At 44.6% G+C, this 22969-nt stretch overlaps 1 long non-coding RNA gene across 2 annotated transcripts; it reads right to left on the bottom strand.

Moving 5' to 3' along the window:
- Positions 1–19815: 19815 nt before the first annotated feature.
- On the bottom strand, positions 19816–22649 carry LOC136315394 (uncharacterized). 2 transcript variants are annotated; one of them, XR_010727491.1, is made up of 3 exons: positions 22048–22649; positions 21702–21851; positions 19816–20999 (listed from the first exon to the last, which is right to left on the bottom strand). It is a non-coding gene; the product is annotated as an uncharacterized lncRNA (long non-coding RNA). The 2 variants fall into 2 exon arrangements; XR_010727490.1 differs by having other exon boundaries at positions 21683–21851.
- Between the last annotated feature and the right edge of the window lie 320 nt (positions 22650–22969).

A 22969-nucleotide genomic window follows, 5' to 3' on the forward strand; every position in this document is an offset into this window, starting at 1 on the left:
CTGCCCTGTGACACCCAGCGACAGGGGCAAACCTCAGCGGGAAAGGTCGGGATGCAAGCAGGCTAAGGTCCCTGCAGCTGCAGCGGTGGCCACTGGTCGTGTTTCTGGGGTTACGGCGGGTGTCCTCTGCATCCACCTTCGAGTGAAGAGGCCGCTCCTTGTCGATGGATTGGTTCTTACAATTCCCTGGAAGCACCCTCTACAGCAGTGCTGGTCAACCTGGTTCCCACCGCCCACCAGTGGGCGTTCCAGCTTTCATGGTGGGCGGTAGTGGAGCAACCAAAGTATAAATAAAAAGATAGATTTAACCATAGTAAGTTGTTTTATAAAGATTTATTCTGCCAAACTTAGTGAAAATCCGACATAAAGTACTTGGTAATTATTATTATATGCTTTAACTTGCTGTAACTCTGCTTTATAAATTTTATAAAGTAAAGTTACTTCCCTACTTTATAAATCACCATTACTGTGGAACCAGTGGGCAGTTAGAAAATTTTACTACTAACAGATACAAAAGTGGGCGGTAGGTATAACAAGATTGTCTATACCCCTGCTCTACAGCCTACCGCCACGCGGGCTGCAGAAGGGCGCTCGGCCACCTACACGTCTGTGGATTAGAGTGCGGTGGTCCCGGGAGGGCACTCCCCTGCAGGAGGAACCCATAGACACCCAAGCCCGTGAGGGAGGCCTCCTCCTGACAGTTTGCTGCTGCGGAACCGGCCTCGCTACCGCCCCTGAACTCAGACTGAGTTCAAAGCCAGACCACCTCCGGGCGGTTTGCCAGAGAGCCCGGGAATAGAAGACAGCCGCCACAAGGCAGCAAACGAGGGTCGACCCGAGGCCGGAGGGCCTCTCCGGGAAGAAGACGGAAGCCCTGGGTGCCTTGCGCCGGGTCTCTGGGAATGGAGGACATGCTGATGTCCTGGCACAGGGTAGCCCCTGCGCGCCACCTGGAACTCACACCTGACTCCGCAGTCAGACCCACCCTGCAACACCCGTGGCGGAGGCGGAGGCGGAGGCAGGCTCGCATCGGACACCAGAGATGGTAGAGGAACTAACTGCACCCAGTAAAGCGTGGGGAAGGTCCCCTTTATTGGAGACTCGCAGAGACAGAGGAGCGAATAAACAAAGGAAAACTGTGTTTTGTAGTGGAGGGCAAGGGATTAGGAAAACCACCTGTAGGTGAAACAGCTGTGTTAGGCTTGCTCGCTTGCGCTTTGCATGATTAGTGCGTGAGCACATGGCAGAGTCACGTGTGTATGGCCTATGTAAGACCATGGGTACTGACACTCAGGGAGATTGCAGATGGCTGACTGCCTGCCACTGTGAGAGGCCCTTTTTGCTATTTGTTTGCCTGAGATCTGTTTTCTCTGCCTGTTTGCTCCATTGCCATTTAGGAGACTTTATTAAGCCGGAATGGCCCAAAGCTTTCTTGCTCCACAGTTTCTCTACTGTCTGGGAAATTCCAATGTAGACCTGCCTGGCCTCTGCACTGGCATTACAGCGCCCCTCACAGTGGCCACTGAGAGAGTCAGGTAATCCCCAGGTGGTCAACAGAGTGATCTGGGAGAATCGCCAGGAGGGAAAGCACCTATGACTTTTCATAGAGACTCACACATGGCTTTCTGCCATGTGCTCACGCACTAATAGTGCAGAGTGCTAGCAGGAGGGAAACCAGTGAGCAAGCCTCACACAGCTGTTTCCCCTACATATTTGAATTACTTAATTCAATTAAGTTTGGCATTAAGATAAAGATTGGTTGACACAGATGTTTGAGGAGTATTGTCAATGTACTGGAGATTCTCCTGGCAGTTGGGGTCAGAGAAGAAATAAAACAATAATGTTGTATAACAAGGCTTAATTAACTCCATGGTATGCATTTCCTTTAAGTAAATTTTGTATATTAACATATCCCTTGTGAGCAGCAGAAGCCAAAGCTGCCTTATTTTTTTTTCTTTTTTCTTTTCCCCTTTCTTTTTAATTTGACTCTGGGAAAGGAGAATTCTCCCTGTGTCTTTTAGACCACAGGGGATGGTTTGAGAATTCATGACTGATAGGTCTAAGAATTGTAGACAAGACTCAACTCTCATGACTTCTCTGTCTTTCCTCAGATCTGCCTGTGTAGAGTATAGACTGTCTCTGAGAGAGAATATAGAGGAGAACAGGTGGCAGCTGAGTTCTTAACAATGCATCTCCGGGTGGCCAGGGCCTGTCGCTTTCTGCTGAACTAACAGCCCGGTTTCCAGTGGACAGAAAGGTGCCCTGACTTGACAGAGCCATTGTGGGGGAAACAGCTGTGTTAGGCTTGCTCACTGGTTTCCTGGCTGCAGGCACTTTGCATTATTAATGCATGAGCACATGGCAGCGCCACATGTGTGTCTCTATGTAAGGTTATGGGTGCTTTTCCTTGGGGGCAATTCTACAAGATCACTCTCCCATCACTGCGAGGTGTGGTTCGCTGATTCCCTCAGCTGCCACCATGAGAGGCAGTATTCCTGATCCCTTGCCTTCCACTGTGAAAAGAAGTTTTTCTTTGCTTATTTGCTCGCTTGCTTCTGCGAGCCTCCAATAAAGAGGTAACGGCCCAACCCTTTGTGACTCTAGTTCCTCTACTGTCTGCCCAAATTCAATGTGAACCTGCCTGGCCTCGGCCACTGGCAGTGCAGACCATATAACTGTATGTAGGAGGCACACAGGGCTCAGAACTCTAGTCCTGTCATTCCACATCTCTGAGGATCTTGGAGGTTAGATTGGTGCTGAAATACTCTCTTTCCCAACATTTATTTACACTAAGGTGACCCGAAACTCCACAAACTCCTGTGAAGCCCATGCTTGCAAAGAGAGAATATTAGAGGTTGTATTTTTTTTTAACCTTTGTCCTTGATGGGAAAGTAATTTACTCGTTAACAAGGTCTGTGGCTGTAGTGAACTTACGTGATGGACACAGGTGGGAGAGATCAGAAAGAGGAGATGCTCAAGGTTTGGTTGGAGAGGCAGGTGGGTCAGTAGGTGAGCTCAGTCAGCCCAGGGCCACAGGGGTGGCAAGGGCTGTGCAGGATGAGGGAGCTGGAGAAAGAGAAGCACTTCTATAGGATAGCGTTGGTCATCCAGCACAGAATCAGTTTTGCTTTTTTTTTTTTTTTTTTAATTTTTTCTTAAAATACAATTGAACATTTTAAAAACTCCAAAAATCTTTGTTCCAATCTACACACTTTTCACTTTACAAATAGCCTTTGTTCGGAAAATGAAGGCAAGCTAGAAAGAGTATTATTAATTATGTAGCATATTGAGAAGAAATGTAATAGTAAAATTAGAAAAGAGCAGTGTGGGGCAGCTGTGTAAGGCTTGCTCACTGGTGTACCAGCTGCAAGCACTCTGCTTGATTGGTGCGTGGGCACGTGTCAAAGGCATGTATGCATAGCCTGTATAAGGCTATGGGTGCTTGCGCTCAAGAGAGATTGGGAATCACGGATGCGCAGATTCCCTGCCCGCCACTGTGAGTGGCCATTTTGCTGTTTGTTTGCCTGAGAAGTGGTTTCCCTGCCTGTGTGCTTGTCCGCCCTTGTGAGACTTGATTAAATGGAATGGCCCAACCCTTTCCGGTTCTGCAGTTTTTCCATCATCTGCCTGAATCCATTGTGAACCTGCCTGGCCTCAGCCACCAGCTTTATAAGTCGCTACATAAAAAAACAAGCGGTTGAACCCATCAAAAGGCTTTTATTACTTTGTGAGCAAGAAGACAGGATGAAGCTATGGGAGAGACCATGATAATTAAAGCTGTGAGGTCCCAGAGGAAACAGGAGGAAAAGGGAGACCTTCTCCTAATGCAAGGGTCAGATCTGAACTGTCCTTCAGTCCCATGTCCCCAGGACCCCCTGGCTTGTGAAACTATACCTGTCTGTCATTGTAGCTGGTAACGATGCCTGATTTGTGTTGAGACGGGTGGCAGCTGTTTTGTAGACCTCTTCAGTTATGCAGAACGGTGGTCATTGCATCAAGCTTCTCTGACACTAATGGATAATGTACCAGTAGCTTTTATTTATTGGGTTCTGCTATGTAAGAAGCACTTAGCCTATTAATTCATTTAGCCACTCAATATTATCAAGAGGTTATTAAACCATTTCATACATGATAATTGTGAGGTTCATTATGAGGAATAATTTGCCCACAGAGGATAAGTAGCAGATTGTGGATATTGATTACTGTGAGGGACTAGTTGTGAGCTAGAGCTGGTGGCGCTTGCACAGCAGCTATGCCAAGGGACATGACACAGAAACGGGAGCGCATGCGCTGTTGTTTCCACAGTTATATAACCTGCTGTTTTATTTATAGTTTACTTCAATAGGAGAAGGAGGTGCATGCACAAATCCTTTTACAATATATAAAACTGGCCTTAAAAAATAAAGGGCACAACAACTTCTATAACCTTCTCTCTCCCTATGTCAGCTCCACATACATTCTTTTCTCTCAGCACCACCCCTCCCAAGGGGCCCCAGGACCCCGAAAAGTGGCACAGCAAGCAGGATAGGCAGGATGGGGTGAGCAGTGCTGGGGAACGCCCCATGGAGATGCAGCCCCACGTGGAGCACGAGGAGAGATCGCCCCCAAGCTCGTTAGCACATCTGGTACCAGGGTGCCTACTAAACTGGCACTGCCAGTGGGCTGAAACATAGTCCGTCCCTGGCCAAATGGGATCCAGAGAGCTTCCGGGCAATTGGAGCCGAACGTCTCAGCAGCCCACAGAGAAGGGGTGGGCTGGGTGGCTTAGCTACAGCACCAGGAAAAGACTTGAAGCTGCGCCCGGACAGTGTGAAAATGCACCACCAAGGTCAGTCTTTCTTGGTATGAGCGAGTGAGAAGCTGCAGCTGCGAGATGGAAAGGGGAGGGCCCTGAAAATTAACCTGCGTCAGCTGTGGCATGATTTACTGGTGGCAGCCAAGGCCGTTTGGGACAATGCGGGGAATATGCTGGAGCAGCAATTTCTTCTTTGGCACAAGGTGGCAAAGTCCATGAAATGCAAGAGGCAAGCCCGCTCTGGCTAATTATCTACCTCACTGGTGGTGGTGCGGGCGGGGGGTGTGTGTGTGGAGAACAGAGATCTCATATTGAACTGACCATTTATCCCCCCCCCCCCTGCAATGTCCAGCATATTCCAGCCTTGCTGGACCCAAAATACATTCTGGGGGGTGGATGTGCTGCCCAGACTAGCTGTAAACATCACCCAGAAAAAAATTCTGCTTACAGGTACGAATAGTAAAAACGGTGGACAACCAAAAGCTAAACAAAGTCACCCCGCCTCTATATGCTGCTGTCACGGACATCACTAAGCTGATGGATCAGTTGTCGGTGAAACTGGGCCAATACCACTATATAGTTAACTAATACTTTCTTTTCTATTGACACGGATACTACTAGTCAAAAGCAGTTTGCCTTTACATGGGAAGGTCGACAACAGGCATTTCAAGCATTGCCATAAAAACAGCTGCATAGCTCCACCCTGTGTCAGGTCCTGGTGGCCCAAAACATGGCCACATGAAACCACCCTGAAACGGTACCATTGTTCCATTACATTAATAACAGGATACTAACCTTTGATTATTTTACAAATCTCAAAATGACAGCCCAAGGTCAAGAGGCCCTGACGGGCGGGAGGGTGGGCTGTCCACAAAGACAAGGTCCAGGGATCTGGTTATTCTATCAAGTTCGTTAAGTGTTGTTTGGTTGGCCAAAACAAAGGTTATGCCTAAAACGGTAATTAACAAAATTCAAACATACCCCCGACCAAAACCTGTCAAACAGTTGCAGACCCATGTAGGCCTGCTAGGGTTCTGGCAAATCATCATACCGCACTTGACCTTGTTGGCCAAACCATTGTATTGGTTAACTAAAAAGGGTAAGCTCTAGAACTGTACCCCCAAAACAAAACATGCTTCAGTGCCACCAAAGGGTGGTGGCACAAGCCCAGACATTATGGGTACTAGCCTACCATTCCTACTGACGGTTCAAGCCCTTCAATAGAAGACTGGATAAAGAAGATGTGGCACATATACACTATGGAATACTACTCAGCCATAAGAAATGATGACATCAGATCATTTACAGCAAAATGGTGGGATCTTGATACCATTATACGGAGTGAAATAAGTAAATCAGAAAAAAACAAGAACTACATGATTCCATACATTGGTGGAACATAAAAACGAGACTAAGAGACATGGACAAGAGTGTGGTGGTTACCAGGGATGGGGGGAGGGAGGACGCAGGAGGGAAGGAGGGAGAGAGTTAGGGGGAGGGGGAGGGGCACAGAGAACTAGATAGAGGGTGACGGAGGACAATCTGACTCTGGGCGAGGGGTATGCAACATAATTTTATGACAAGATAACCTAGACATGTTTTCTTTGAATATATGTACCCTGATTTATTAATGTCATCCCATTAACATTAATAAAAATTTATTTAAAAAAATAAAAAAAAATAAAACAGGGTTCAGCTGGGTCTTTAACAAAAACAGGGGAGTCAAAAAATACCCGTTGGCTTTTGGTCCCAAAGGTAAAAGGGAGCCGCTGTGCGGTGTTCCCTTGTTAAAAAGCAGTTAACAATGACGCCCGCTGCCTTGCTGACCTGGGGAAGCATCACAGGACCCCAGCCAGTCACAGTACAGACCGTGTATCCTGTCAAAGGCCGCCTCTGTTCCTGGGCTACGCACCCCTGATGTGGGGTAGTGCAGACTCCCACCTTGACCAAGTGGGGTACGGATTTTAAACAGTGGCCCAGTTCTCATCTAGTCCCCTGATGCAGGAGCTGCACTCCTTGTTGGGACCAATACGATTTATAACAAAAAAAACCCACAAAAAATAGAACCAGTCCTAAATAAAATACGCAAAAGTCCATAACAAAAAAACAACAACAAAAAAAGAGCCACCTTCCCCTGCAAAAACAATATACAGATAGCGCCTATAAGGGACAGCCACCAACATGGACGGCTGCTGCCTTGCTGCCTCAAACAGAGACCTTTGGGGTTGAGACAGATACAGGCCAATCCAATCAATGGGCCAATCCAGTCAATGGGCCAAGCCACAAACAGTATGACTGATCCTAACAGAAAAAAATAACTGGACATCTTCATATCTACACAATCACCTGGACTGTATACTGTGGCCTAACTCTGTGGTTGCCCTGTTGGGCTGCTCATAACTGGCTTATTGGGCACTGCCCTCTGTAAAAAAAAAAAAAAATATATATATATATATATATATATATATATATATATATATATATGTATATCTCAAAACCTGTAAAAATATGGCTTACAAAAAGGAGCCATGATTTACCTAAACATAAACCTGCATAGGCCCCTAATAGTACTATAGTACTATAAATGCCTTGGCATGGGTCTGAGCGACAGTGTAGACCCCAGGGCCAGCCATGATCACTATGTGGTTACATAAAAAACCAAAACATGTGGGGACTCATACAATGGCCTTGTTATGCAATGCTGGGGACTAACTGTGCCCTGGACACAGGCCAAAAAGGCCTTGAGACAGTGCCCATGGTGTGCACAACAATACCCATAAAAAAGATGTCTGGCTACCACCCCAGATCAAATACCTAAAAAAAAAAAAAGCCATCACAATCATGACAGGTAAATTACATAGGCCTCATGCCAAAAAACAAGAAGTCCAATATGTCTTCACAACAGTAAATACTGCCATCAGCTTAAAATATGCCTATCTTGTAGCCAGGACTAATCAGAAACACACCACACAGGCTTTGGAGGGCCTTTCAGTGGCCTACGGCTGCCCACTAGCAGTTGCTAGTGGCCAAGGGGCTCCTTTTACTGGGTAAACTACCCAGAGATGGGCTAAAAACAATGACATACACTGACAGTTAAATGTACCGTATCGCCCTCAAGCTGCCAACATAATTAAATGCTTCAACAAACTGTTAAAAACAAAACAAAAAAACTAAAAACACTGGTGCCCTCAAAAAAAATGGTAAAAGCAGCAGCTTCCCATCACGGTGTGGCTGCTCCATAAGCAGCCTTGCCAAACAGAAAAAAAGCCCTCAAAAAAAGACAATTCATTGCCTTAAGTTAACCCCTTCTAAATCCACAAACCTACGTACACAAATACAGGATGGAGCCTTAGTGCTAACAGCTCCATCCACGGTGACCCCAAGACAAAAAATAAAATAAAACTGGCCATAAAAACTAAAAAACAAAAAGGTCTCCATAAATAGCGTTACTAAAACCTTAAAAAGCAGGCCTAAAGAAAGACAACCCTCATTCCCTGGCTTGCCAAGTGGCCGGTAAAGGTACAAACAACTTTGCCTCCCACAGCTCCCTTTTCCCTTCTGAGAGGCATGGTTACCATAAACTGTGTCCTTATACACAGTGACTCTTAATAAGGACCCCCTTCCCCAACTACAGGTGTATAAGTCTGGAATCACCAACCAGGAGGCTGTTCAGTCCCCGCCACCATTCCCTCACAGGATGAGAAGGTGGCTTGCATTCTCCCTGAGGAAAAGAACTTGGCCTAGGATGGTTTCACTTCCTGCTCTGTCATATCATCCAGGTTGACTGCTGGCAACAGTTTCATGTCTTGGGCCCACACTTTTACACGAGTACATCAGGTGTCCCGTTGCTAAATTTACACCAAAATGCCTTCAAAAATGACAAAAAGTCTTCCTTAACGTATCGTCCCTGCCTTCCGCCAAAACTGGACTAAGTTACACGCCTGAAACGCCTACCACACGAGTTCGGAGTAAAACACACGTCAGCAAACTATTGAAACACTTCTCCAAAACTCTCGCCACAATAAGCTGCCCTTGCTAAAAAATAAATAAATAAATAAATAAATAAATAAATAAATAAATAAATAAATAAAAAATAAAAAAAAATAAAACCTGTATATTATAACAGTTAGGGGTGACAAACATTTATATAAAACTTTTACAGGTAGCCCCCTTTTACATAAAACAACACAGTAACAGTCTGCCCAGCCATACCATGGACTGCCTGCCCATAAACTTGTGTGCCAACCTGACAGTGTCTCCCACCACTAACCACTGGTGGGATCAGAAAAAGCTTCTAAATACAAAGCCTACAAATTTTCTGCCAACACATAGGTTATGAGTCTGTGGCAGATATGGCTGGCCCTATCTGCTGACTCACTAAACTGGCCACTATAATTGGGGTCACCTGTTTATCTATAACAAAATGGTACAAACATTGCCACAAAAAAACCCTAAAATTGGGACCGTGTGTATCACCACTGACATAAAAAATAATAATAAATAAGTAAATAAATAAATAAAAAGCTGCCTAGTAGTTTTACCCTCTGACTTTCTTTTTTTTTTTAATTTAAATCTTTTTTTTCTTTTTTTCTTTATTCATTTTTAGAGAGGAGAGAGAGAGAGAGAAAGACAGAGAGGGAGAGAGAGACAGAGAGAGAGAAGGGGGGAGGAGCTGGAAGCATCAACTCCCATATTTGCCTTGACCAGGCAAGCCCAGGGTTTCAAACCGGCGACCTCAGCATTTCCAGGTCAATGCGTTATCCACTGCGCCACCACAGGTCAGGCTGACTTTCTTTATACCAGAGGATAACACTATTAATATAAAACTACAAGTTAAGACAGCCCAACAAGTAGCCCAAGCCTTAAATGTCACTCACCACTCCCTGAGTCTGCTCCTTAATAAAACGACCCAAATACAAAAGGCAGTCTTATAAAACCACATGGCCTTAAACTTACCAACACACAAAATGGTACGTGTGCTCTTATACATATAAACTACTACATCTATATCCCCGACAATCAACAACGAATCCAAAAGACTTTACAAGAAATAAATACTAAACTATCAGCTATCCAGGCCCTGTCAGAAGACCCTCTCTCCCACTGGTGAGAAAGCCTGAAAACGTCCTAAAAATGTACCTTACTTATTTTAATAAATATAACAGGGAAACTAATAATAGTCTGTTGTTCCCTCTACTACTGTTGTGGCCTCTGGGCCCAAGGAAATGCCCTTTAAAAAAAAAGGCCAGGCGACGCCTGACCTGTGGTGGCGCAGTGGATAAAGCGTCTACCTGGAACGCTGAGGTCGCTGGTTCAAAACCCTGGGCTTGCCTGGTCAAGGCACATATGGGAGTTGATGCTTCCTGCTCCTCCCTCCCCCTTCTCTCTCTCTCTCTCTCTCTCTCTCTCCTCTCTAAAAATTAATAAAAGAAAAAAATTAAAAAAAAAAAACAAGTGCAAAAAAAGGCCAGGCGAGAGTGAGGGTCTAGCTGTGAGCTAGAGCCCTTCACGCTTGCTGTGCAGTAGCTGCGCCAGAAAGGACACCACCCAGAAATGGGAGCGCATGCGCTGCTGCTCCCACAGTTATATAACCTGCTGTCTTAGCTTGGTTTACTTCAGTGATGAGCAATCTTTTTTTTTTTTTTTTGCGTATTTTTCCGAAGCCAGAAACAGGGAGGCAGTCAGACAGACTCTAGCATGCGCCTGACCGGGATCCATCCGGCATGCCCACCAGGGGGCGATGCTCTGCCCATCTGGGGCATCGCTCTGTTGCACCCAGAGCCATTCTAGCGCCCTAGGCAGAGGCCATGGAGCCATCCCCAGCGCCCGGGCCATCTTTGCTCCAATGGAGCCTCGGCTGCGGGAGGGGAAGAGAGAGACAGAGAGGAAGGAGAGGGGGAGGGGTGGAGAAGCAGATGGGTGCTTCTCCTGTGTGCCCTGGCCAGGAATCAAACCTAGGACTACTGCACGCCAGGCCGACGCTCCACCACTGAGCCAACTGGCCAGGGCCGCAACTTGCAGAATTTCAAGACAGCATCTGGGCTCAGGTGTTAGTCGACTTGAGGTCCAAGCTTGAGAATTGCCCGATGGGCAATCTTTTGAGCTTGGTGTGTCAAAATTCGCCAAAAAAACAAGCATAACTAGGATGGTGTGTCACTTCGAGAAAAAAAAACCCATAATTTCATGATATTTATAGTTTAAATAACAAAAATGTATAATTGTAATATATAACTGTATTTAATAAACCAAAAACTAATTATTTAACTTACCTGCTTAGTGACTTCTTTGTTCATCTGTCAGTCGGTTTTTTTTGTTGGTCTTGATATTATTTAACTTGTGTGGGGTGCCCTGAACTAAGATAAGTGAGGGGGAGGGGGAATTCTTTAACTAACCTGCCTACTAGTGACTTTTTTGTTGCTGAATTTCATTGGCTAAATCTTTCATTGAAGGTTGGTATTTTGTACACTTCAAGCCCAAGCAAGCGCTACTAACTTCCATTTGTCAATCTGTTTCTTTTGTTGGTTTTGATATTATTTAATGCTGAGAATAAGATCTCACAAAAGTACGTAGAGGGAAAAATTGGGAGTAAAGCCATTGCTATATTTTTCAGGGTGCTAAAAGTGTTTGGTAATTGGTTCCAGGCACTCCAAATTTCCTGTTCGTAGTGGCACTCCTCTTGATTCTCCAAGCGACACCTTTCCAGATTCTCAAGCTTGGACCTCAAGTCGACTAACACCTGAGCCCAGATGCTGTCTTGAAATTCTGCAAGTTGCGGCCCTGGCCAGTTGGCTCAGTGGTAGAGCGTCAGCCTGGCGTGCAGGAGTCCTGGGTTCGACTCCCGGCCAGGGCACACAGGAGAAGTGCTCATCTGCTTCTCCACTCCTCCCTTTCTCCTTCCTCTCTGTCTCTCTTTTCCCCTCCTGCAGCCAAGGCTTCATTGGAGCAAAGTTGGCTTGGGCGCTGAGGATGGCTCTATGGCCTCTGCCTCAAGCGCTAGAATGGCTCTGGTTGCAACAGAGCGATGCCCCGGATGGGCAAAGCATCGCCCCCTGGTAGGCATGCCGGGTGGATCCCGGTCGGGCGCATGCGGAAGTCTGTCTGACTGCCTCCCCATTTCCGACTTCGGAAAAATACAAAAATAAATAAATTCTGCAAGTTGCATCGTATGTAAATTAAGGTGGCTGCCGCTATTTCTAATGGCGGTAAATGGCACCCATAGCATAGGCTCTTACCTCTCCCAGCCTCCCCCTCACTTATCTCAGTAATGATGGTCAATTAGAAATCCACAACACCCCAGAACAGTAGATTGGATGATGGTTGCTGTGGTTATGTGGCTGCTGGTAATGGTGATCACAGGGCCCCCAGAGATGCGTCCCCCGAGGCATTCTGCTGCTCCCTGCTCCGCCTGCCGGAAGTGAGGTCAAAGATCCCCTAACGGCCTAACCGGAAGTCCCAGAACTAGATGCTCTGTGCCGGAGTTCTGTTGTTTTGGCCTACAGACCTCCGGCACAGAGTGTCTACACTACAGCAAATGTTTTATCCTCGGCTACTGCACCTGGCCATGCAGGAGCCGAGGATGAAACGTCCTTCTTGGCATGCGGCCCCACACTTCTCTGGTATGTGGCTGCATGTGGCTGCGTGTCATCAAAAATGGCTACGTTGGCCCTGGCCGGTTGGCTCAGCAGTAGAGCGTCGGCCTGGCGTGCGGGGGACCCGGGTTCGATTCCCAGCCAGGGTACATAGGAGAAGCGCCCATTTGCTTCTCCCCCCCCCTCCTTCCTCTCTGTCTCTCTCTTCCCCTCCCGCAGCCAAGGCTCCATTGGAGCAAAGATGGTCCGGGCACTGGGGATGGCTCCTTGGCCTCTGCCCCAAGCGCTAGAGTGGCTCTGGTCAAGGCAGAGCGATGCCCCGGAGGGGCAGAGCATCGCCCCCTGATGGGCAGAGCATCGCCCCTGGTGGGCGTGCCAGGTGGATCCCGGTTGGGCGCATGTGGGAGTCTGTCTGACTGTCTCTCCCCGTTTCCAGCTTCAGAAAAATACAAAAAATAAAAATGGCTACGCGTGTCAATGCTGACACACGTCATAGGTTCGCCATCACGGATTTACTTCAACAGGAGGAGGAAGTACATGCGCAAGTCCTCCTATACTATATAAAACTGGCCTTAAAAAGTAAAATACACAACTTCTATAGCACCCCCCCGCCCAAAGGGCACCCAAACCCTGACAATTGCCTTGTGATTAGTGTGTAGATTTAATTAAAATTAGTAAGGAGCAGAGTTTATTTCTGAATTCTAAATTATATATTTTGTAACAACCAGTCTGGAATCAGAGTTAACATCCTGTCATGAAATATTTAGGTTACTTTATACCACACCTCATGTGATGTTTCTTTACAATGAAGCTACTGTGTGTGCCCTCAGAGTGTGCAAAGCTCTGTGATGCATCTGACAGGTTTATGCCAGACAGTCCAGAGAAGGATTTGACTGGACCTCGAGCAGGATTTGAGCTTTTGGATTCACATAGCATCCTTCTCCCAATGCAATAATCATTGACCATTGCCTCTAGACATTCTTAGGGACGGTGCAGCCTGAACTAGAATTTCCACCATATTTTTAGGAATCAGTGACCACAAGGATATGGCTACAGCATTCACCCCAAAAGAGGGGGATCTTCTGGACACACCCAGAAAGAAGCTGTATAGAGATGTGCTGTGAAAGAATGTCAGTCATCTGGTCTCTATGGGTGGGACTCACTTTCATTTACTTAATCAATAATTACCCTAAATGGCTTCCTCATATTTCATATCCCCCTCTGCTCTGACTCGTATGTACTCATATTGCATTTATATCTACCCAAAATGAGTGTGTTTACTTATTACTTACTTCCATCTATTTGTCATCCCACAAAGTTGTAGACTTCCTGACCACAATTTTGTGTCTTTCTTGCTCCTCCATGTGTCACACCCAGAACAGTGCCAGGCACTCACTGCCTGCATGCAGTAAGTAGATGAATAAATGCCTTAAATATTTACTAAACAACTATACTGTTCTGCCAACCATAGTGGGACTTGACACAGTCGTAGAATTCATAAGGTTCTGATTGAGCTTAGTTATTTATTTTTATATTTTTAGAAAATCCAGTTCAATTACTATGGAAACTATTGATTCATGCTGTTTGAAAAAAAAAAAAAATCAAAGCTTACTGCAGTCTGTCTCTGACCTGGGACATGAGCATCAGCAAACAGTTCTTTAATGTCTCTGAGCTCAAGGTCAGTGTTCTTCCTGCTCTCCTAAAAAGTCATCAGGGGCCCTGGCCGGTTGGCTCAGTGGTAGAGCATCAGCCTGGCGTGCGGAAGTCCCGGGTTCGATTCCCGGCCAGGGCACACAGGAGAAGCGCCCATCTGCTTCTCCACCCCTCCCCCTCTCCTTCCTCTCTGTCTCTCTCTTCCCCTCCCGCAGCCAAGGTTCCATTGGAGCAAAGATGGCCCGGGCGCTGGGGATGGCTCCATGGCTTCTGCCTCAGGCGCTAGAGTGGCTCTGGTCGCAACAGAGCGATGCCCCGAATGGGCAGAGCATCGCCCCCTGGTGGGTGTGCCGGGTGGATCCCGGCCGGGTGCATGCGGGAGTCTGTCTGACTGCCTCCCTGTTTCCAACTTCAGAAAATACAAAAAAAAAAAAAAAATGTCATCAGGGTTTCCAGTGCACCTGATATTTTTCCCCGTGTTGTCTGTTACTATCCACCTTGTTCTTCCTCCTGCCTCGGACTTGAAGATCATGCACAAAACTCAAAATCCATCTATTTTGTTTCACAAATAGATTTTAAGCTCTACAACTCAGATGAGATTTTTCCAGCTGAATCCAGGAGAAGAGATTAGAAGGGAAGGAGGAAGATTTCTCAGAGTCCAGATGGGCCCAGGTTCATGTGAGACAGTGTGGGGAAAATGCCTGATCAGTGAAAGAACAGGACCAGGTAATGTCAACAGCAGACTTCCTTGAAGGAATGATTTTTCCACCATCTTGTAAGATCATTGTGGAAATATCCCTCCGACAGTGTCGCAATTCTTTAAACATATAAATTGGTATTCATCTAATCTACACATTCTTTGACCTCAGAGAAAAAGATCTGTTATTACTGGAGTGAAACACACACATTTTACTTATGTTTCGGTCCCTCCTTTCTGTTGATTTTCTGTCTTAATCTATCCAACATCCCATCATCATTTACCCTTAAAATTTTATCTCATGGTTAATGGTTTAGAATGTGTTTCTAATTGGTGGTATGGTCTTCCATTATGCTTCTTTTTTCTGTTAAAGGTCAATATTTGAAACAAAATGACAGGTGCCTTACAAGGATTTGCAACAATTTTCTTCCCTTAGCTGTTTCCCTTATCATTTTTTTCTGGAATCAAAGGTGAACTTAAAAACACAAAATAATATCCACACAGGATATGTTCAGAAAGAATCCTTTTCTCTGCGTGTCAGTGGTAAATTTTATGGGAATCGACTCTGGTCATCCACATTAGAGGTCTGGTTATGGGATAAATTAGAAATTCAGAACAATCAACTGAATAAAAATAGAGTTGAATATAAGCACAGTCTCATCAGAAAAACTTAAATAGTGAATTTGGGGATAAAGATGGCCTGAAGTCAAAGTGTAACATGAGATTCTACAAAATGGTATTCTGTGTAACCATAGCTCACATATGTAGTATCTAATACATAAAGAAGACCTAACACTTAAAAGAAAACTGTGCAGGTAGGAGGCTACAGATAGAAATGCAGGGAAGTAACATTTCATGTGAATGCAACTGATAGGGGTAGACTTTAAGTAGAGATTCACCAAAGGAACAATCTAGAATACATATGCAGAGAAATGAATGAATGAATGAATGAGTATACGTGAGCATTCCTTTAATAGCCTCTCCTTTCTTTGCCAGGAACAGAAATTTCACATTGAAGAGCAGCCCATTGGATATAATGAATATGAGAAGATTTCACACACATTCAACTTTGACTGGACATGTATTGACTCACACAAAAGAGAAGCCCTATATTTGCAATCAGTATTGAAGAGCTTGCTGTCGTTATCCATCATTTAATCAACTTAAAATAATTCATACTGGAGAGAAACCGCATGAATATCATGTATGTGGGAAAGCATTCAATCAAAGCTATGACTTTAGGTAGCATGAGAGATTTTGCAATGGAAAGAATCCCTGTAAATGTTTATGCACATCAGAGACCTCATACAAAGGGGAAACCTGGTATGTAGTACAGCCTTTAACCAGAGCTCCCACCTTTATTAAACACCAGAGAATGCAGAGTCAGAAACCTGTGTCAATGAGGTGGAATGTTCAGCCAAAAATTTTCCCCTTTAAGCACCCAGAGAACTCAGGGGAAGGGAAAACTTAGCCCTGTCATTGCAACAGGACCTTCAGCTGGAGCTCCAGCCTTCACATGCACAGGAATTCAGAGTGGGCATCGTCTTTGAAACAGTAAAGAAGGCAGGACAAAGTTTGGGAGGACCCTCTTGGGGTACATCAGATAATTTACACTGTAAAAAAAAGTCCAATAAAATAAATGTTGAAATACTATTATTCATGAGCAACAATTGTAGGACACGGGAGGATTCACACTGAACAAAAATACTCTAGGTGGAATGAATGAAGGAAATTCTTTAGTAATCTCTCGTTCCTTAGTGAACATGAAAGTCCTCACTGAAAGAGTTGCCAATTCTAAAGTCAAAGTGGAAAATCCTTCACCTGGCATTCACATCAGACTATGCATACTGGGAAAATACTTTATAAAGAACATTTAGCATGCAATTGAGACAAGAATTCGGACTTTTGCCAAATGTCTTATTATAATATGTAACATAAAGGCATAGAATGGTGAAGTGTTTTGAGAAATGGTGAATGTAGTATTTGGTAACAAGCAACAAGAAATGAAGTAAACTCCTTTCAATAGATAAGTATTTGCAAATATGTAGGCACTACAGACCGTGTGTTTTTCAAAGCCATGAAACATTATGTTGAGTAATAGGGGTCAGTTTTTCTTTAATACTCTGTCACGGTTGATCAGTTAGTCACTCTCAATCTTTATGAAATTGTAAACGTTATTACAAATACTAGGCTATCAGAGGATAACTCTGAATGTTAACCGAGAAATGGAGATTACAGAATGCTGTGTAATAACTGTTATGTTAGTGTTCCACTATATATGCATGAAACCAGGATGAATGGCAACAAGAATAAACAAACACATGCTTTGTGATTAAAGTCTGATTTTTTTTTTTTTTTTTGTATTTTTCTGAAGCCGGAAACGGGGAGAGACAGTCAGACAGACTCCCGCATGCGCCCGACCGGGATCCACCCGGCACGCCCACCAGGGGCGACGCTCTGCCCCTCCGGGGGGTCGCTCTGCCGCGACCAGAGCCACTCTAGCGCCTGGGGCAGAGGCCAAGGAGCCATCCCCAGCGCCCGGGCCATGTTTGCTCCAATGGAGCCTTGGCTGTGGGAGGGGAAGAGAGAGACAGAGAGGAAGGAGGGGGGGAGGGGATGGAGAAGCAAATGGGCGCTTCTCCTATGTGCCCTGGCCAGGAATCGAACCCGGGTCCCCCACACGCCAGGCCGACGCTCTACCGCTGAGCCAACCAGCCAGGGCTAAAGTCTAATGTTTTATTAATTCTATTACTTGCAAATTTTCATTTAATGCCTTATCCCATAATTTATAAGAGAATGAAAAATCAATTTAATCTTTAACAAGGGAGCTAGACCTAGAGAACTATGGGTACCTGGGCAGAAAAATCCCTGGAATCCAGAGCCAGGTATTGGTTCATTGCCAGTGGCCAAGGGCTGCTTTTTAACCAAGAATAAACAAACCGCTCAGAGACTAAGATGGCAGAAGGTCGCTGTAGACATTGGGAGAGTCCCACTTTTAGACTGTGGTAGAACAGCAAGAGCTACATACACTTAATTCATGTCAACACAAAGCACTGCCCCTTTAAGATCTATTTTATAAGTGAATCCTTCAAAGATCCACCCTATGTTCTGGCTGAATGGTCCTAAAAGAACTGGGAGAAAGATCATCATAAAGAGAATGTTTAGTTTGTTAGTTAGACTTACTTGCAAGGCTAGTCAGGGGGCAGGTAGGAGCTGCAATGTGAGTTCTGGCCTTTCTTCCGGTCAATTGCTTTTCCCTTGTTGGCTAAAGCATTCATTATAAACCTGAAGTTCATTGATGTTGAATAGGTTAAAGGATGGTTTTCAAGAGGTCTATACAATACATGATTCTGACTGTGTATAAGGCACATGATGTTCACACACACACACACACACACACACACACACGAGAGTCTATAGCGTCCATCTGCTCCTTTAGGGAAAATGTGACTCATAGGAGTCAATGGCATACATGTACTATGCAGAAGAATCATCTAAATTACTTTATTAATTTTCTGTAGAAATGACAGCCAGGCAAGTTTTGGACTAAGAGAGAGCAATTCTGTAGAGATGCATGAAATAAGAAATTTTCCAGGAAAAATTATGTCAAGTAGAAGGTGCAAAAGTCTTAAGACAGAAAGGACTCAGTTCCAGGAATTGACTGTAGGCCATTATAACACAAGCACAGTGAATTCAGCAAACTGGTCACCATGCTCTGCAGAGGTCAAAAAGAGCATAATGGTGGCAGGTATGAAATGTGGACAAGTTTAAGATATACTTCCTGTCAGCCTGAGGTTGCTATGAGGGGAAACAGATTGTCAAAAGTAACTTCTAGAACACAGTGAGAGGTTGGTCATAAGAGCCACTATCCGATATGTAGAGACCCCAGGAGTACAAGACATGGAATCATTCAAAGATTCCCTGTGGATGTTTGATTTGGAAGCTTTGAGTCTTTGGTGTGGCGAGGTCAGGGAACAGTTGAGTAGACAAACTCCTGTGTATAGAACAATCTCAGGCCCGTTACTAGTAGAGAGACTCATTGTACATTAAATTGGATCCCCTTGCCTTACAGTCCCAAACCTCTATCATGGTGGATATTTTATCATAGGCATCTACAATCCCCTCTTATATTTGTTTACAGAAAATGTTACTGCATTGTTTTAGAAACCCTTGGCTCTAAAAAATTTGTTCAGATAGAGCAAATTCCATTTGTAAGATCTTCTGAATAACTAGATATGGCTCAGTCAAAACTGAAGGCTCAAAAAGCTATGCCTCTTCCTTCATTGTCATTATCAGTGTCCATCTGCTCAGGCCAGAATCTGCAGGGATTGGGGGAGAATGAGCCCAGGTGAGGGGCCCAAACAGGCATTTCATCTACTCTACCTTCCCACAGCTCTAGATCATATGGGTGTCATTTCAGGCAAGGGCAGCCCCTGGCCTGAGAACCCAATATCTTTACAACCCATCTTGAAGGCATTGTTTCCTCTGCCAGAAAAATCCAGTCTTTCAAGGCATGTTGCATCAATGCCTAAATGCCTAAGGTTATTTCAATGACTGGCTGATAAACGGCAAAAGTTCAAAATGACTCAGAATTCTGGTAACATAAGTAACTTCTAGTCAGATATTTTTTGTGTGTGTTGGGAAAAGATTTTCAGATTTATCTATTTTCACCAAAAGAATAAATTGTATTTTATCATTAAATATTTGTCTACAATTTAATATCCAAGTATTTATTATATAAGGTCTACCAGAAAGTTCTGTCCATTTCTATCACAACAAGTTTCGACACGTAAGCACATATTTGGCTCATATGTGCCTATTTTTATCACTTAATGTATACATACTGACGTAGCAAATTAACTAAAACAAAGTTGATTCACGTTAGTCTTATGTGTGAAGCGATAGTGTACCCATGGCTACTGATAAAGTTCATTTACGCCACTGTATTGTATATGAATTTCAACAAGGAAGAAATGCTACAGAAGCATGTAGAAATTTATTGAAAGTGTTTGATTAAGGTACAGTTTCTGATAGGACATGCAGAAGATGGTTCGAAAAATTCGAAACAGGTGATTTCGACCTTTCTGATAAGCCATGTTCTGGGCGACCATCTTTGATTGATAATGTTGTTAAGACCATGTTGGAGCAAGATCCTTTTCTGACAACATCAGAGATCGCAGAAAGGCTTCATTCAGCTCAGCAAACCATTTTGGACCATATTCGGAAGATAGGATTGGTGTGGAAATATATTATTTAATAAAGTTTATTGACAGTAAGAAAAATTTGTATTTTGTTTTATTCCAAAAACAGAACTTTCCGGTAGACCTTATATTTATAAATAGACTAGTGTTCTTCAAACTCAGTTGGAGTTATAAATTTACAGTGCTAGTACAGCAAATAGTATCTCACTAATAATAGTAACTGCACTTAAATTGTGACACGGGTGGTGACACAGGCTCTTGGGTTTTCTGGCTAAAAAAAATGTCACATCAAAAAAAGTTGCCTGCAGCCCTGGCCGGTTGGCTCAGTGGATAGAGCATCGAACAGCACGCAGACCCCCAGGTTCAATTCCCATTCAGAGCACACAGGAGAGGCAACCATCTGCTTCTACCTCTCCCACTCCAGTTTCTCTCTCTCTCTCTCTCTTTCCCTTCCCCTTTTGCAGCCATGGCTCATTAATTCTAGCACTTTCCAAGCCCCTGTCTCAGGTGCTAAAAATAGCTCGGTTAGAGGGGACCCCCAGACCGGGTTGCCAGGTGTATCCCCATAGGACACATGTGGCAGGCAGTCTGTCTCTGTATCTCCCCTACTTTCACTTAAAAATAAAAAAAGTTGCCTGCAATCAGTGCATGAAAACATGACTGCTCCTTAATTAGACTGACTGGAACACATAAATTCACTTTCTTTTTAAATAATGTAAAACTTAGAAATAAACCTAACTCTCTCTTAGATCTTCTACGGAGTACTGCAAGGTGGTCCCTTTAAAAAGCCATTATTTTCTCATGACTATAAACTTCTCCCCTGTTGGAGTGGATGCTTCTTCAACATAACATGGTGTACCTATCTGTAGAAAAGTTGTCTGCAGGATTTGCTTATGACTTTCCAACTTGGAAGTTGAATGTTTCAAGCTTAGTTCATTAAATCATCCACCTTCATTTGATTCAATCCAGATTTTCAGGTCAAATTTCCCACTTCAGGTTAAGTTAGGTTGCTGTTAACTCTCCTTGGGAAATGACATCAGGTAACAAGTTTCAAAGGATAGGACCTGAGGAATATCAACAATATGAATAAGATGAGTGAATACAATCAAGAGGAAATTATACTGGTTCAATTTCTTTAAATGTCTCTATTATTCTATAATATCTTTATCAGAGATGTTTATATGTATTATAGATTTCTCAGTTGACTGGCTCTGAACTCCTAACTTAAATAAAATGTAATAGATTATATTCTTAATAGAATTTTAATATGGTTTGATTCTTTTTTAAAAGAATATTTTTAATTTATTAGTTTGACATGGTTCACCAAACCATACAGGTTTCAAGTGTACAACTCAGTACAACACCATCTACACACCACATCGTTATTTGATTCTTACATAGAATTCTATTAGATTCCCTAGACAAATCTCACTAGCACATCTTGAAAGTAAGCCCTTGATCCTTGCTAAATTTTGCTTGCGCACAGATGGCCAAGGTGAAGGAGCCAAACACCAGAAAATGCAAATTCAAAGTCTACAGACAAGATCCAAAGGAGTTTAGATCCTAAGTAGCCTACACTTAGGGCGTTTCTCCAGAATGTAAGCATCCCAACAACCATCCCTTGGAAGAATCAAGGACCATTTCAGGCTGCGTTCTGATCTCTCTCCTGACCAGCAAACACTGTCAAAGTCAAAAGAGATGTCCCCAAATCAAAGTGCAAGCTAAATAATTTTAGTTTCAGACATACCATTTTGAGGCGCGAATACCTAGCAGTTTTTACAGCTGATGCCAATACAGATGGGTGTTGTATTTCAGTTACACTGAATTGTGATTATTTCTTAGATGAAAACAGGCAGCAGGTGGATTCTTCTCCCCAGTACAGTAATAACTGCACATTTTGTGTCTCCGCGTTTATTCTAACCAAGATGATTGAGAGTGATAAAAACTAGTTAGTTTCACCTTTACTCAAAAGAGGTTTATTTTAAGTGGCAAAATTCACTAAAAATACTACTCTAGAGCAGATGTTGGCAAACTTTCTAAAAAGTTCCAAAGACGAAATAATTTAGACTTTGCGTTAATCTCTGTTGTAGTTACTCAATTTAGTACTTGCACCTGGAAGAGCAGCTGGCGCCGCCGCCCCCTGGCCCGGAGCTGCTCCAGGTCCCAGGCGCGCAGGGGAAGCCGCGGAGCCAGGAGGACCGCGGGCCGCACTGGCGATTCCTCGTCCTTGCTTCCCAGTAGCTGGGCTCAGCCCCAGCGCCGGAGCGAAGAGCACCCGCTTCCACTACTTGGCACTGCAGCGGCCGCGTCCTCCTCCGCTCGCCGCGTCCTCCTCCGCTCGCCGCCTCCGCCCCCGCGCAGCCGTGGAGCCGAGAAATTTGACCTGAAAATCTGGATTGAATCAAAGGAAGGTGGATGATTTAATGAACTACGCTTGAAACATTCAACCTCCAAGTTGGAAAGTCCTAAACCGCGGAGGAGCAGAAATGGCCGAGAAGGGTCAGCCCGCAGAGAAAAGGAGCGCGCGTTGCGGCGCTATTCCAGCTGCTGCTTCTGCTCCAGGAGTTGTCCTAGAGGCGGTCTCTTCCTCCAATGACGGACGCCTAAGCCGGGGCTGGCTGATCGTCCGGGCTCGGACCTCACATGTGGTGACTCTGTCCTCACCGCCACTCAGACGACCCCGGGGCGGACAGCACCTTTTCCGGGGGCCTCCAAAGGGCACAGGCCAACCTGACACATTTATGGACCCATGTGAGGGCAGGTGAGGGGGAGGGAGGAGCCCAGGCTGACTCAGGATCAGACTTGCACAGTTGGCTGAGACAGCAGCAGGCGCTGGGGCAGGGAACACCAAGGAACAAAAGGAGGGCAAGAACCTGTGCGGGTCTAACCAAGGGTCCCCAAACTTTTTACACAGGGGGCCAGTTCACTGTCCCTCAGACCGTTGGAGGGCCAGACTATAAAAAAACTATGAATAAATCCCTATGCACACTGTATGTATCTTATTTTAAAGTAAAAAACAAAATAGGAATACAAT

The sequence above is a fragment of the Saccopteryx bilineata genome, chromosome 11, assembly GCF_036850765.1.
Source record: "Saccopteryx bilineata isolate mSacBil1 chromosome 11, mSacBil1_pri_phased_curated, whole genome shotgun sequence".
Lineage (NCBI taxonomy): Eukaryota > Metazoa > Chordata > Mammalia > Chiroptera > Emballonuridae > Saccopteryx > Saccopteryx bilineata.